This window comes from Centroberyx gerrardi, chromosome 3 (genome assembly GCF_048128805.1).
Source record: "Centroberyx gerrardi isolate f3 chromosome 3, fCenGer3.hap1.cur.20231027, whole genome shotgun sequence".
NCBI classification, from domain to species: Eukaryota; Metazoa; Chordata; class Actinopteri; order Beryciformes; family Berycidae; genus Centroberyx; species Centroberyx gerrardi.
Window position 1 is genome coordinate 24,425,345 of NC_135999.1, and position 14,402 is coordinate 24,439,746.

The 14,402-nt window shown below is 41.1% G+C and overlaps 1 protein-coding gene across 1 annotated transcript in view; it reads right to left on the bottom strand.

The window, feature by feature from the left end:
* Positions 1-14,402, bottom strand: part of neurl1aa (neuralized E3 ubiquitin protein ligase 1Aa) — a 60,432-nt gene that overhangs the window by 35,586 nt on the left and 10,444 nt on the right. The gene's annotated exons all lie outside the window — the stretch shown is intronic.

Here is a 14,402-nt window from a genome sequence, read left to right on the forward strand (position 1 = left end):
TCTAGATTAACATAACATATGCCATTTGGTGGCTGCTTTTGTTAAGATATACATACTGTACATACGTAGGAAACAAACCCCTAACTCTACCTTACTGTAGTGCCATGCTCTACAATCTGACCTATACAGGGCCAGGATTATGCACATTGGAAAATTATTAGCCTCTACCACCAACCTTCTTTAGTGCCCTATCCTGAGCTTACCCTACTGTAGAGACAGTTTGGTATCAATAATTCAGACCATAATGACCCGGGACTGCAAGGTGAGACGGTGGAGCTGATGAAAGCCCGTCGTCCTCTGCAGCCCACTAGTCTTACCCCCGTTACTGCATTCTCACGGCGAACAGGATTACACAACGGTAATCAATAAGTAATAATAGCGCGAGGCCGCGTAGAGTGTAGTACGGTGTAATCCAATGACGCTTCTTTGGCGGTGAAATAGAGCAGGATGGTGGAGAGGCGTAATGATATGCGGTGTGTATTGACTGAAAGCAGGCAAGATGCTACTGGCTGGAAATCATTATGTGGGTGCTGCCTTGAAGGTGACCTGTCATGAGGATGACGATGAAAGGCCAAGCTATATACACACAGACACACACATGCACACACACACATACGTACACACACATGTGATTTTGCATGGTTGCCCGTGTGTGCACAAAGAAATACAAAGGGTTTGCGAACATGCGTGTGTTTGTGCTTGTTAGCATTGTATGTGTACACAAAACAATGCTGCATGTGTCTATGTCATGTGTGTTTGTGAGTGTATCTTTATCCTGTGTGTTGATATGAGTGACAGCTAGAATTTGACCCCAGTTCCTGCTGTCTTCAGTGAGAAGAAGTAAGAACTGTAAGGATGACACTGGCATGCTCACTCAACAATGACCACCTGACCCTAAGACATATGTTTCTGTCACTCCATAGCAACTGTCGAGGCCTGATAAAAGCTCTCTCTCTCTCTCTCTCTCTCTCTCTCTCTCTCTCACACACACACATACACACACACATATTAAATATTAAATGGTTATATGAAAACCATGGGCTAATTTGAAAGTATTTTGTATGGATGGTCTCTAACAGAATCAATAAATGAATAATTAAACAAATGAATGAATGTATCAACAAAGAAAGAAAGGAAAGAAGAAAAACAAAGAAACTAAGAAACAACCAAACAAACAGATGCTGCCTTTCATGAAGCAACGTTTTCAGTGGTGGCTTATGGCTCGCCTACCGTATTAACTATCCATATAAAAGCCTTTTCCCTTTTTTATACAAACACCAACCTAGGGCGTATCCCATGACTTTTACTGAGATTCAATCTGATTCTAAGATGATGGTTTAAGAAATCAGTAGTTTTTATATGGCACCCCGTCAGCTCAGTCAACCGTTTGCATTTGAATACTGAGCGCAATTAATTCTGAAAGGAGCCAGACGTTCCATCGAATCAAACTCGGCAGCCTGAGACACTGGCCCACTTTCAGTCAATCGGGAGCACAAAGTGGAGCTCCCACACATTCAGCAGACTCAATTATGCAACCGAGTCAGCGAACGCTGTTTGGATGTGCTCTGGTGCTGCACACCTGAGCATAACAGCCTGCGGTGGTCTATCATTAGACAGCATAATCTGTTCCCCAATACATAATAATAATGAATTTTATTTATGTAGCACACTTTAAAATACAGTGAAATCTCAAGGTGCTTCACAGAAAGAGTAAATCAATCATAATACAACATTAAAACTTAAAGACACAAAAATCTAAAATAAGGGTTGAAATAAGATGAATAAAATTAGAGACTAAAATTCAAGACCCAAGTTTAAAAGGAAAAGCACATATGAACCAGGACCCTAGGGGAAAGCAGAGAGGAACAGAGTCTTAAGAGTCTGAGTCTTAAGATTTGATTTAAAAACAGCGAGCGAGTCTGAGGCCCTAATCGTCCGTACATCACGTCTTTCTGGTGCACATGTAAACAGTGAGCTACAGTAAGTAGACATTTGAATACAGGCAGTATTCTGGATAATAGCTTATAATTTAACATCAACTACTTTTTGCTCTGTTGTACAGGAAGCACTTTAACGTTCTACATAGCAGCAGGCTACTCAAGTTATTTAAATTCTTGGTATTGTTAAAGACCCACTGAGTTCCTCTCTGTTCTAGATAAAAGCAGCAGTAGCAATCAAATGCTTTCTATCAATGGCTGTGGGACTAGTCGCCATAGCAACGGGTCTGCTTTAAACTTAAACTCAATTTAACCATCTCTTCCCATTCACTTGTAAACACAACTTTATAACATCAGAGTTAGCGGTTATTAACCTTTGAATCAGCCAAATATTCGGTGGTTAATGACTCATGGATGAAGATCAAGCGATGTAGCTGACAGAGGATCAGTAGAGCTGCTGTGGGACAAAGACTGAATCATCATCATGCACTCCCAGAATCCATCAGAGGAGGAGCTACAGGAAATGTTAATGAGGTGGATTCAGAGCGATCAAGCTGCCCTGATCAGCTGCCATGATGGCCAAGAAGATGAAGAAATGGGGAAATGAAGCAGAGATCAGGGAGGCATCCAAAGTGTTTGACAAGGATGGAGCAGTTAGGCCTACATCATGGAAGCAGAACTCCACCATGTGCTGAAGAACATGGGGAGACCCTGAGGAACCAATCAACAAAGTAGCCCAAAAAAAGCCATACTGGTCGGACTGCAAAACGTTACTATAGAACTATAGAAGCCTTGTCATTCCCAAGGTGATATAAAAAATGATGTTCAATAGAATTATGTGACTGTTCATTTTAAATACAATTCATTTTGAAATGTCAGCTTATAACAGCTTATTTTTGCAGAAAGTATTGAATATGATTCCCACTGTAAATACCTCAGTACAATAACATTATAGCTAGATTACACATAATCTATAACATCATTAAAAAGAATGATAGCTAGAAAAAATGTTTGGGTAGCTAACAATAGCTAGCTTGCTGCAATGCTACAGTCTTATGCTACATGCTAGATTCAACATCTGGTTTAGTAGAGGGCAAAAGTTGGGAAAATTCATCTCCTGTCAGCAAGTTCCTTTTACAAGTGTAGGCGGCGCCTCATGTCAGCATTGGAGGAGTTTACCGCCCTTCTCCTAGAACAATGAACATCTGGTTTGCTGTCTTCTGCACGTACATGCAACCATTACTGGACAGCAGGTGGCAAGGCGTCCCTGATTGGATGCGCCCCCATCTGATGTGCGTCTTTCCAGATGCGAAGCAACTCATGTACACGGAAGGTAACTTACTCATTCACTCACTCACTCACATCCTCACAGTTAGTCTATCTGACCCCTTGTGACTGTTAGGAGGCATGGCAACGTCAACAGACAACACTGAACCAGGGTCATTCACTCACCTCCTCTCTGAAATACTGTTGAACCTTGTAGGCTGCTTCGCATTCTATGACACTGTGTGTCCTTGTTCAAACAAAAAACACTTCCCCACAGCCCGTCCACACTACTACTCTTCAGAAATTGGACAGGTGCATCCGCCTAAGCTACTGCTAGACGAGCAACTTGAAGTACTTCACTTGTTTTCCCAGGTCCAAAGCCTCTCAGTGAGTAATGTTATAGATACCCTTCCTCTTCTCAAACGGTTTTGGACATAAGGGGAAGTGATACCATTACTTTACAAGCCGGTAAAAAGGCCGAAACAATAGGCCTGACAAGTGTTAGCCTAAACATTAGCCACGACAAAGGTTATGTGTGTCTAATAAGGTTCAGCTCAGATTTTGCTTCAGATTTTACAATGTGAATACAGCATTAGGGGTTCTACAATGTTATGACAGTGAGAAGCACTTACACATGGACAATACTTCTAAGATCCAAATAATCAGTCAAGGTTGACATTTCTGAAGATGCGTGTTTGATTCAGCTGTTTAGTTAAAACTGAAAAACTCACCTGTTCATCTTATATTATATGCTAAGCTATTATCAGTAAATGAGGGGAAACTGAACACACAAATGTTGGCAGCGTGATAATCGATTACTTTGAAAACACACTACCCGTTAAATTTAACGGTCAAGTGTATTATCATAATGCAAATGAAATGAAAATGCTGTCACTATAGGTAATTGACTGTTTTGTGAGGTGTTGACCTTGATCCCAGAGAGAGGGAGCTAGAGCCTCAGCCACTCTGCCTGCTGTCTTAGTCTGTCCCTGTTTGCCTAATTGGATTAATCTAGAGGCTTTAATTAGAACATCAGGTGGTCAAAACCAAAGAAGCTCCAGGAGAAGGGACTTGGCTTGATGGCTACAAGCTCACTAATGAAAAATCACTAGAATATCCCCATAATAAATATGTTGGGACTTTATCGTTATTTTTGATCTCCTATGTTATCACTATTGAATATTCCTATAGATAGATATTATAGATAGATAGATAGATAGATAGATAGATAGATAGATAGATAGATAGATGTTTTTTTGTGGTACTTTTATTGTGTCCTTATAGAAAATCATGATAGGTAGGCCTATAGTTGTTTTTGTAAGGACACACAAGGCCTAAAACCTGGTCTACTGTTGTCCATGAACCTTAACAGTAGCCCACATTTCTATTTATTAAATGACAGCAGCCTAAAAGCCAAAAAGTAGCCTATATGCTTTTCAATTTAGTAATGTGGCAGCTATAAAAGTTGTATCCAAAAACAAAAGCCTAATGCCCATTCAATTTTCATTACCATTAGGCTACCAGAAAATAGCAACGCTATTTCACAACGACCCAAATTCCTCCTTATGCTCAGCCAGAAATCATTCTGTGAGATGTATGATTCTACCTTCCTGATAGCACACAGGATTATACAATAGGAAATTGATTTATTGATTTTCCTTGGCCAGCAGGCTACCGCACAGCTGAACACACTATGGCTGCCTATAATGAAGAGGAGGGGAAACCCCACCACCGTACATACCAGAGGGAAACCCCACAACTTTATACCCTCCTCTGAAATTGAAACTGAATCGCTCCTGCGACCAACTCAAAACAAAACGAAACATTTTAATAGAGGATAGATTTCCCTTAGAGCGCGAGGGGGGATGAGATCCTGTTGGTTGCATCGCATTTATCAAAACACAACTGAGTAGGCTATAAAGATGCGTGTCATCAAGATCTATAGCCTAATTAACGGAGATGACATGACTGTGACATCAGGCTATATTGGCAATATGGTACCTGATACCACAGCCCGTATTGTGCGTTTATAAGCTACAGTGGTCGCCTATATTGATCATTGACTACTATCTTCCATCACGAAATTACCAACATTGGGAATACTATACAATACAGCCTACATGATGCTATACTACCGTGCAACATCCAAAAGCATTTGCATTTATTCCTTACCGTAAAAGGCATTTCGCGTTATCTGGCCACCCATGGCTTTATTCCTTAGGAGTCCGCTTATCGCCGGGTAGCCTATGGATTATTCAGATCCTCTCGTCGCACAGCCCAGCGCCGGTGACATGATTGCACTTTCACATCCAAAGGTGTCGGTTCTTTACCCCGAATAGATGCAAACATTGGAAAGAAACCCACACCTCCTTGAGCGCAGGACGGATCCGTGAAGGCAACTCCCCCCCCATTCACTGAGCGCTCCCTCCGCCTCGGGTCTCACTCACTCACTCACACTGGCATTTACATAAAAGGTGGAGACTCTTGGCGAGCGCTTTTAACGCTATCGCTGCCGCACCGAGCAGCCATGACTAGCGGTGGGTTATTTATGGACCATGCGGTGGGGAAGTGACAAGGGAAATATATCCCAAAATCCTATGGATTTCAAAGGTGTTGGCCTACACACTTACACACATTCAGTTAATCCAATTATAGGCCTAGGACAACATTGCTAATTAGATGAATCTATTAAATATATTAGCCTATGTCTGTTCCTTCTCCCTTGCTGTAAATAACAAAGAGGCAGGGTAATTCTAATGCTATGTTTGGATCCAGAGCCTGCAGAGAGCAAGTGGTCACATTCTTTACTCTCAGCACTTAGTCTTTCACCTTAAGTTCCTACTTCCTTGTGAGCCTTGGGCCCCTGGCAGACAAACCGAGTGACCCCTCAAGAGTCAAACCTGTGACTTAAGCTGTCATCACGTATCCATGGTGACCCCGAGGCCCTCAATCTCTGACACCACTGTGTTTACTCTGGGCCTGAAGCTCCAGCTCCTATATAGTGGGACTGTGAAGGACGGGATGAGGCAAATATGCTGAATTAATTGAATCAAAACGCCTGTAGACTTAACAGGCCGCGATATGAACCAGTCTATGGCCTGAGATCTTGGAAAACATCATCATCATTGTATCATGTTCAGTAATGTAAATCATTAATCATCTTTTCTAGGCGATGCACAATTTATGTTTTAAAAATAACATGTAATAGGCCTATTTTATTTGAAAACACTTGATAACCTTGTTCAGAAAAAGAGATACAGTTCTGTTGTTATAATAATGACAATGACAAAGTTGGTAATGAGGATCTCCTTTCATTTTGAAAGATGATGTTAACATTGTACAAATACCATCCTTTTTGTGAACGAGACTGTGGAGGCTGCTTTTGTGTGAATGTAGACAAAAGCCCCGAGGGCCTTTTTCAGACGAGTGTAAAACAACTGGCTAGATAATGCTTTCTGGTTTTCTTGTTTATGTTTATAACATTACCACCGAATCCTGCAGGTACTAATATTTACATATTCCCATTTCTCCTTCACTTTTAATGATTACACCCATGTAACCATAACAAATACTCAAGCTCGCCCGGGACGATGATCAAAATGAAATCAGGGCCACAACCTCAAGGTTTGGTTTGCTAAATTAGATGCTGTAGACACACATGGTGTGCACATTTGAGGTGAAGACAGTTGGTTGAAAACACAAGTGTTAGTAGCACATTGAGAGCCTGAAACAGGGTAACCACACTGGGTTCGCATACCAACTCTGCAGGCAATAGTATATCTGAATTCAAGATTTTCACTTCGGTGTTTTAGTTTTTTTTAAATTGACTTGACTTGATAGCATTTATCAGAATTGAAAATGCAGGTCAATGGGACACAAAAAAACATTCTGTCAAAATCACACACAAGCCATTCCATGTAATTCACTGAAGTTAGAGTAAGAGTGTGATGAAACTAGCACCAACAAGTCGCTGGAGTCTCAAGTGTCCATGAGGGTGACATCATTACACATTGGTATAACGGCTTTTTGTCACGCAAGGCACACGGTGTAGGAAGGCGGGGACTGGACCCCGGCCAGACAAGTTTCAGGAAGAAACACAGATCAACATCACACTGCGTTTACCTCAGGCATGTCAAGTAACCTTGGAGATACGCACTAAAGGAAAGGCCTGAAGTAAAATACACTTCCTTGCCTGGCTTGACATTGGTGCTGTACGTAAATGCATGGCTGGAACATCCTTCCTTACAGTACCTTTAACTTCCTGTTTTAATAATGCAGCCACTGCTGTGTGAGCCTTCACCTTGAGCCTCTTTGTCTACAGTCCTCTACATGATTTAGTTGCATCTGTGCGAGTCTGTACATAAAATTGTATTGCATAACTCATTCAGATGAATAAATGCTGTCTGGTTCATGGTTCGCTACAGTTCAGCTAGTAATAGAGTGGACTATACATACAACGTCAGCCGATATACTGCCTCTCTAATGGCTTGGATGATTTATGTGTGCCACTAATTCCATCCATATTGTCTTGGCTTAAAGGGAGATCACTGGCTCGTGCCACGAGCAACATCAGCAGATGTTCATGTTCAGCCCCAGGCTGTCATATATTTGGGGATATGTTCCACTCTGGGTTCTGTTTAGGTTTGGTGTGCAGTTGCCAAACCACGGACACAGAGCTCTCAGGATTTACGACACTCCATTGTCTGTGTGTTATGTGGTGATTGCACAAGAATACAGGCTGTGGGTATTTGTATGAACATATTAATGTGGATTTCTGACCGCATGACATCTGCTTTTCACACAAAAAAACAATCTTCTCAATGTCATTTATTGCCCTGTCTTCCTCTTCATTCAAGATCTGTTATAGTACGATTTATGACAAGTAATTCTTACCTCTATGTTAATGTGAAAAAGTTGTTACTGTAGGCTATCTGCTTTATTATCTAAAAGATAAAATGATTACAATGAAAACTGGTGTGGGAAATTGGGATAAGACATAAAGGGAACCAATGAAAAAAGGACAAAAAGCGGAACTAGATCATTGTTATGCCAACATGAGTTTATCATTAACTGGTTGCTTCCTGGGTGCAAACAGATTATGGCACACTACATCTGCTCAGCACTACTGGTCTTTGTCTTGAATCCTTAGTTCCTTCAATAATATAATATGGGAAATCACCATTGACGTATGTGATGGTTGGCATGTAACATCCTCACAGACACGGGCCTTCATCTTCAATAGATACACACAAGAGAGGCAGGCTAGACGAGAGGGTGAACCAAATCTTAATACATATTTTATATTTTTGTTAGTCACAGTGTTAGCCATGTCAACTTTAACATATTTGGCTGTCTCTGCTGTCAACAGAGTAAAATGGTACAAATTAATTGGCTGCAGATCTGAGATGGGGGCTGAAAATAAACCAACTCTACTCTCTCCATGTCCCAGCATGCTTCACTCTTTGACAGCAGCTGGGGACCAGACCTGACCAAGGTTTCCACGACAACCGTTCGTCAGAAGGAATTACATCTCACAAGGATGCATATACAAATATGTGTATATGCACGCGCACATACACATACACACACATAGAGCCCATAAGTCCAAGAGAATATCAATGTCCATGAAGAATAAACAGCGGAACAAAGAGAAACAACACAACAGAAAGCAGTTTAGCAGAATAATAGTACAGCAAGGTGACAGCAGCACGCAAGGATACCAATCCACTGGGGTGGCATAACATCCTGCCAGCAGAATGGGGCCTGCCACCTCATTCTTAGTGATTTGTGTGGAAGTGAAAGGGAATCTGGCAGCAGATGCTGAGTGGAGGGGAGGTCAGCATAGTAGGTCTCCTGCAGTTGGTATTGTCTGAGAGGGCTGTTCGGCGCGTGCGTGCAAACAAAACCTTCTATTCAGCATAGCCTCCAGAGCCCCATCACTGTGTCATGTGCAACATGAGTAACACTGGAACCTCATGCGATCTGGAGAAGAGAGAATGAGAAACAGGGCAAGGAGAGAGAGAGAGAGAGAGAGAGAGAGAGAGGGAAGGAGAGGTTGAGATGAGGAGAAACTGCAGAGAACTGTGACATCTTCAAGGACATGGCAGGATTTTTTTTTCCATGAGTGACACTAGAATTTCATGCATTAGATAAGAATGGCATGACATTTCAAAAGGCCACGCCCAAGTGATATGACCCGCTCTATTTACATGGGCAAAACAAAAAATCAACATTTTTGTGGTTGCTTTTTCTGTGTTCTGATAATTTATGTGAAATGTGTGTAAATAATTTGTAGTTACCTTTTCACAGTTATCAAAGAACTGTAGTGTCATTAAAATGTTTTTTTTCTGCAAGTCACAAAATGCTAACAAGCTAGCAAACTTCTGTGCAAACTTCCGTTCAAGAGAGGAGTTGTGTTAGCATTTTGAGACTTTAAGAAAAAAACATTTTATGATCATGCTGTTGTTTGACAACCATGAAAAGGTAACGACAAATTATTTACACCATATACATTTCACATAAATTATTAGAACACAGAAAAAGCAACCACGGAAAATGTTGATTTTATTGTTTTGCCCATAGAAATAGAATAGGGTTTTGCACTTGTAGCGCACTTTGCAGGCGTGACCTTTATGCAGCATCACTGCCATTCTTATCTATCTGGAGAAGAAAGAAAAGAGGAAAGAGAGGTAGGACGTGAGACAGTGGGGAAGGGACATTTTCAGTTACTGCAGTGAGCAAAGGAATAATGATGGTCTCCTCTTTTCATAATTCCAGCCTTATTGCAAATCCCCTTCTGTCTATTCTGAGACATGCCCTCAGCAGGTATGCTATAGATAACTACACTCTTAGTTATTAGCAAAGGTGAAAGTTAGTTTGAGGGCATAGCATGTCTGGTGTAATGTAGTACTTTTCATCAGAGTTGGAGCAGAAGGAGTGGGGAGGTGATAATAAGATCTGTCACTCTGCTTTAATATCTCTCAAACCCCCTCGGCCTTGGGCTAGATTGTTGGGAAGAAATGCCTTATTGTCTCTGCTGCTCAGGAACTGAAAATACCATTTCCATGTCTGATAGGCTACGGCAAAATGTGTTGGTGAAGAGTGATGTGAAGTACAGTGTGGCAACATTGTGCACATGCAAGGATTGGAATAAGGAAGGACACGTATAGTAAGTAAGCTGGTAATGTATAGTGGAAGTCAAGGTTTAGTTATGTAATGGGAAATTGTTCAATGGGATTTAATGAGATCCTGTGATCCTGACCAATATCTGTTTCTCTGTATGATCTGATCAATAGACATCTAATGAAAAAAGTGTCAAAGATTTTACAAGGAAACTATTCCATTGTTTCCATCAGCCCTCCTCTCTCTCGTGGGCAGGAGGACATGTGGTTGTAATTCCCCCCAAAACAGATCACGGCGACTTTTTAATTGCAGTTCCGATCATGATGGGGTGTTTATTGTTCATTACATTAGGTTAATATGGGACAGCTGCTGCATGGGGAAACATACTTTTATGAATGTGTTTGCATGGATTTTCGGCGCCATTAATCAGTGGTCCTGCTGATTTAGTGGTTTCCAAATCGTGCCCTCCGTGAATCAGCGCAATGTATCCTTCCTGGCACCCGCCGGCTCATGTCAACTCTGGCAAAGGGATGCCTCCAGACGCTGAGAAAGATTACCAGTCCTTTCTTTTATTCATTTCTGTGGCCCTCACTTTATCTTTCCTTTCACTTATCACTCTGTTGCAACCTTTGCTAGTCATCTCTCTCTAGGTTTTATGCTGCGTCTGGGTCCTTGAGGAAAAGGGTTGAGCTGAAACGAGATCAAAAGAAATTGGAAATCTTGAAAGTGTTGTGATTATCCCACAGAGCTGGCACAGCCCAGGATGAAGATGTAGCCCCAGTCACTGTTTTAAATGTGCTCACTAAAATGATAGCATTTTTAATTAGGCACTGGAGAGGCCACCAAAGATATTACCAGGGGCTAATCTGTTCCCCTTCCGAATGGGGGCCGTAACTGAGATAAGCAGATTGAGGCACTCTTTTCAGGGCAATCCTCTCCTCTTGTTCATACAACCCAGACCTGGGTATCAGTTTCTTTCTAGCATGACACAAAAACACAGGGAGATGTCTCATGCTCTGCTCTACATGCCCAGGGGAAGGATGGATGACTGGGAAATATATAGTTGAAAGAAAAGAGATGAGTCACATGATTCAACTGAGATCTCATAGCTCAAGGGCACAGAGGAATCAGGAAGTCATGAGGATCAGGGAGCTAAGAAGGCTGTTCCTGATCCAACATACTCAATTTTCAGGGATTTATACAAAGACGCTATGCATGTGCTGTACAGTATGTATGGGTTAGGGAGTATCTGATTACATGGAAAGGGATTACAGTAACCTGATTACAAGAATGGTAAATGTAATCTGTTACAGTTATTGTGAAAATGTCATGATGATACTTGTTACAGAGATTAAAAAATAGGTAAATGCTTGTGGAATCAGTAAAAAGCACGTGGGGGACGAAAACCAATTAGATTGTGTGGTTGTAGACACTAACACACTCACATCTTGAAATACGGATTGTTACTGGGTGTATATAATGATAACAAATACAGTCTGTAAATATATTACTTGTTCAATTGCATTCCTCTCATATTACTGGTCGACATATTTTGGTGCCAATATAACCAAAAGTAACTGAAAAGTAATCAGATTGCATAACTGAGATTGAGTATTCCAGTGGATCACATTACTGATTACAGTTTTAAACAGGTAATCATTAATCTGTAAAAGAAAATGTACATTTTGAAAGTTATCTTCTAAACTCAGTATGTGTTACGTCCCCTAGTTGGATCTAGGGAAATAAGGGGAGGTATAGCGCAACATCCCAACCAACAATAATGAATGAGAAGGAATGAGGAAGGGATAAATTACACTATATACAAAGGACGAGTATTAGTGAATTTATTTACAGTTCCCAGTAATACAAAGTAAATCTACAACGCTTGCACACAGCGTCGGGTCACAGACACAGAACTCCGAAACAGAAAATGGGTAAAAGGGGAAAGGACCACAGGTGTGCAACAAATCAAAGAACTAAATAAAACAAAAACCACACGAACTAGACCCTTTTAAGAACTCCTATTAAAGTAAACAAACAAAAGGCTATCTACACTATCTACCAAAACATAAATACAAAGGATTGGCAATCACCTCTTACCTAGTGTTTTTAACAAAGCAATCCTACGTGTGTGCAGGTGTACAAGGTACCCCAACTTACCTAGTCCTTTCCCAAACAAAAAACAAAGGACAGACTGATACAAGTTATCAAGTGGAGGGGCACAGGTTAAACACAACCTCTGAGTAACAAAACTGTAGCAAGTCGACGGCAGCAAGTCAACAGGAAAGTGAGAGAGAGTCACACAGGAATCTGCGTAACTCACGCCTAGTTGTGGGCACCGGAAAAGCAGTGATGGATGAGACTTTTGTGTCTACTGAACACACATGGCCCTGGCCAACGTGTTGGCCAAGGTAGAGGACAATGGCTTTCCCAAACTCACATATTGCCAAGTTTAAAGTTAAGGAAGCCTTTGTCAAACATCCAAAAACCCTTCTCAGAGTGGCAACATGCTCAGACCAGTCAGATGAGTAGACCACGATATCGTCAAGATAGGCCTTACAGTTAGGTACATCCCCTAACACCAGGTTCACAAGTCTCTGGAAAGTAGCGGGTGCATTGCACAGTCCAAAGGGCATAACCGTGTACTGCAGGAAATTGTCTGGGGTCACAAATGCTGAGATCTCTGAAGCACGAGGGGTCAATGGGACTTGTCAGCATCCCTTGAGCATGTCCAGCTTACTAACATAAGTAGCTGAACCAATCTCATCAATACAATCATCCATTCTGGGCAATGGATAAGCATCAGGGACAGTAACTGCATTTACTTTTCTGAAATCAGTACAAAACCTGGGAGTTCCATCGGACTTGGCATCCAACAGGCAAGAAGAACTCCAGGGACTACAACAGCAAACCCGTCCCTTCGAAGATAATCAACTTCCTGTTTGCTGATTGCTCTTTTGGTGGAATTTGCCCGATAAGCATGTTGTTGTTTATGTATCATGCCTTCCTTATGTTCCTGCCTTCCTTATGTTCCAACATACATTCTGGGGCAAGTAGTTAAATCTTTAATTTTAAGCAACCTGGAATATTGCTCACCTGTATGGTCATCTGCATCAAAAAGTGTACTGAGGAAACTACAAATTGCCCAGAACAGAGCTGCTAGACTAGTCTTACACTGCCCCATAAGAACGAACACAGACAGCATGCATCGTAAACTCTTATGGTTACCAGTAGAGAAAAGGCTTGCCTTAAGCACATTCTTCAGCAATAGCATTTATTCCACTAAACCCGAGTTCATACATAGTCAAATTATCAAATGTAATAACTTTCACAGTCATTTCACTAGAACAGCAGGTGATGGCCAAATCATGTTACCTTGCCCAAAATCTAATGCCTTAAAAAAGACAGTCATTTATCGTGCCATCAATCATTGGAATAGCTGCCCCCTTTATATATGTCAATCTAATAGCAAGTCCTCATTCAAATATCATTTAAGAATGCATTACTTAAGCAGCTGATCAATAGTCCAGTGTTGGTCATGTATAGCGTCTTGTTCATCCTTACCCCACCTTCTACTCATTGGGTAAGCAGAGTCAGAAATTAATGTACATCGGAATGAATGTTTGAGAAAATTCGAATGACCACTTTCTTAATGTAACACAATTAGAGGTGCACATGTGATGAACACAACGTAACACAAATGTGATGCTGTATATGCATATGATGAATATGATGTACTGGATTCGGACCCCAGGAAGACTAGCAGGTGCCATGGGCATCAGCTAATGGGGATCCTTTTAAATAAATAAAATAAATATCATTGGTTCAGTGACCTTGGTTGATCCTGTAATGTACCTTTATTCAGGCTTAAAGAATAACTATCCACAACAGCCACAACAATTGTGCCATAAGTGGATGGATCACCAGTGTATGTATTTGGTACAAAGAAAGAAAGAAAGAAAGAAAGAAAGAAAGAAAGAAAGAAAAAAAGAAAAAGAAAGCAAGAGAGAAAGAAAGAAAGAAAGAAAGAAAGATAGACAGAAAGAAAGAGAAAATGAGGAGAAGAAGAAGAAGAAG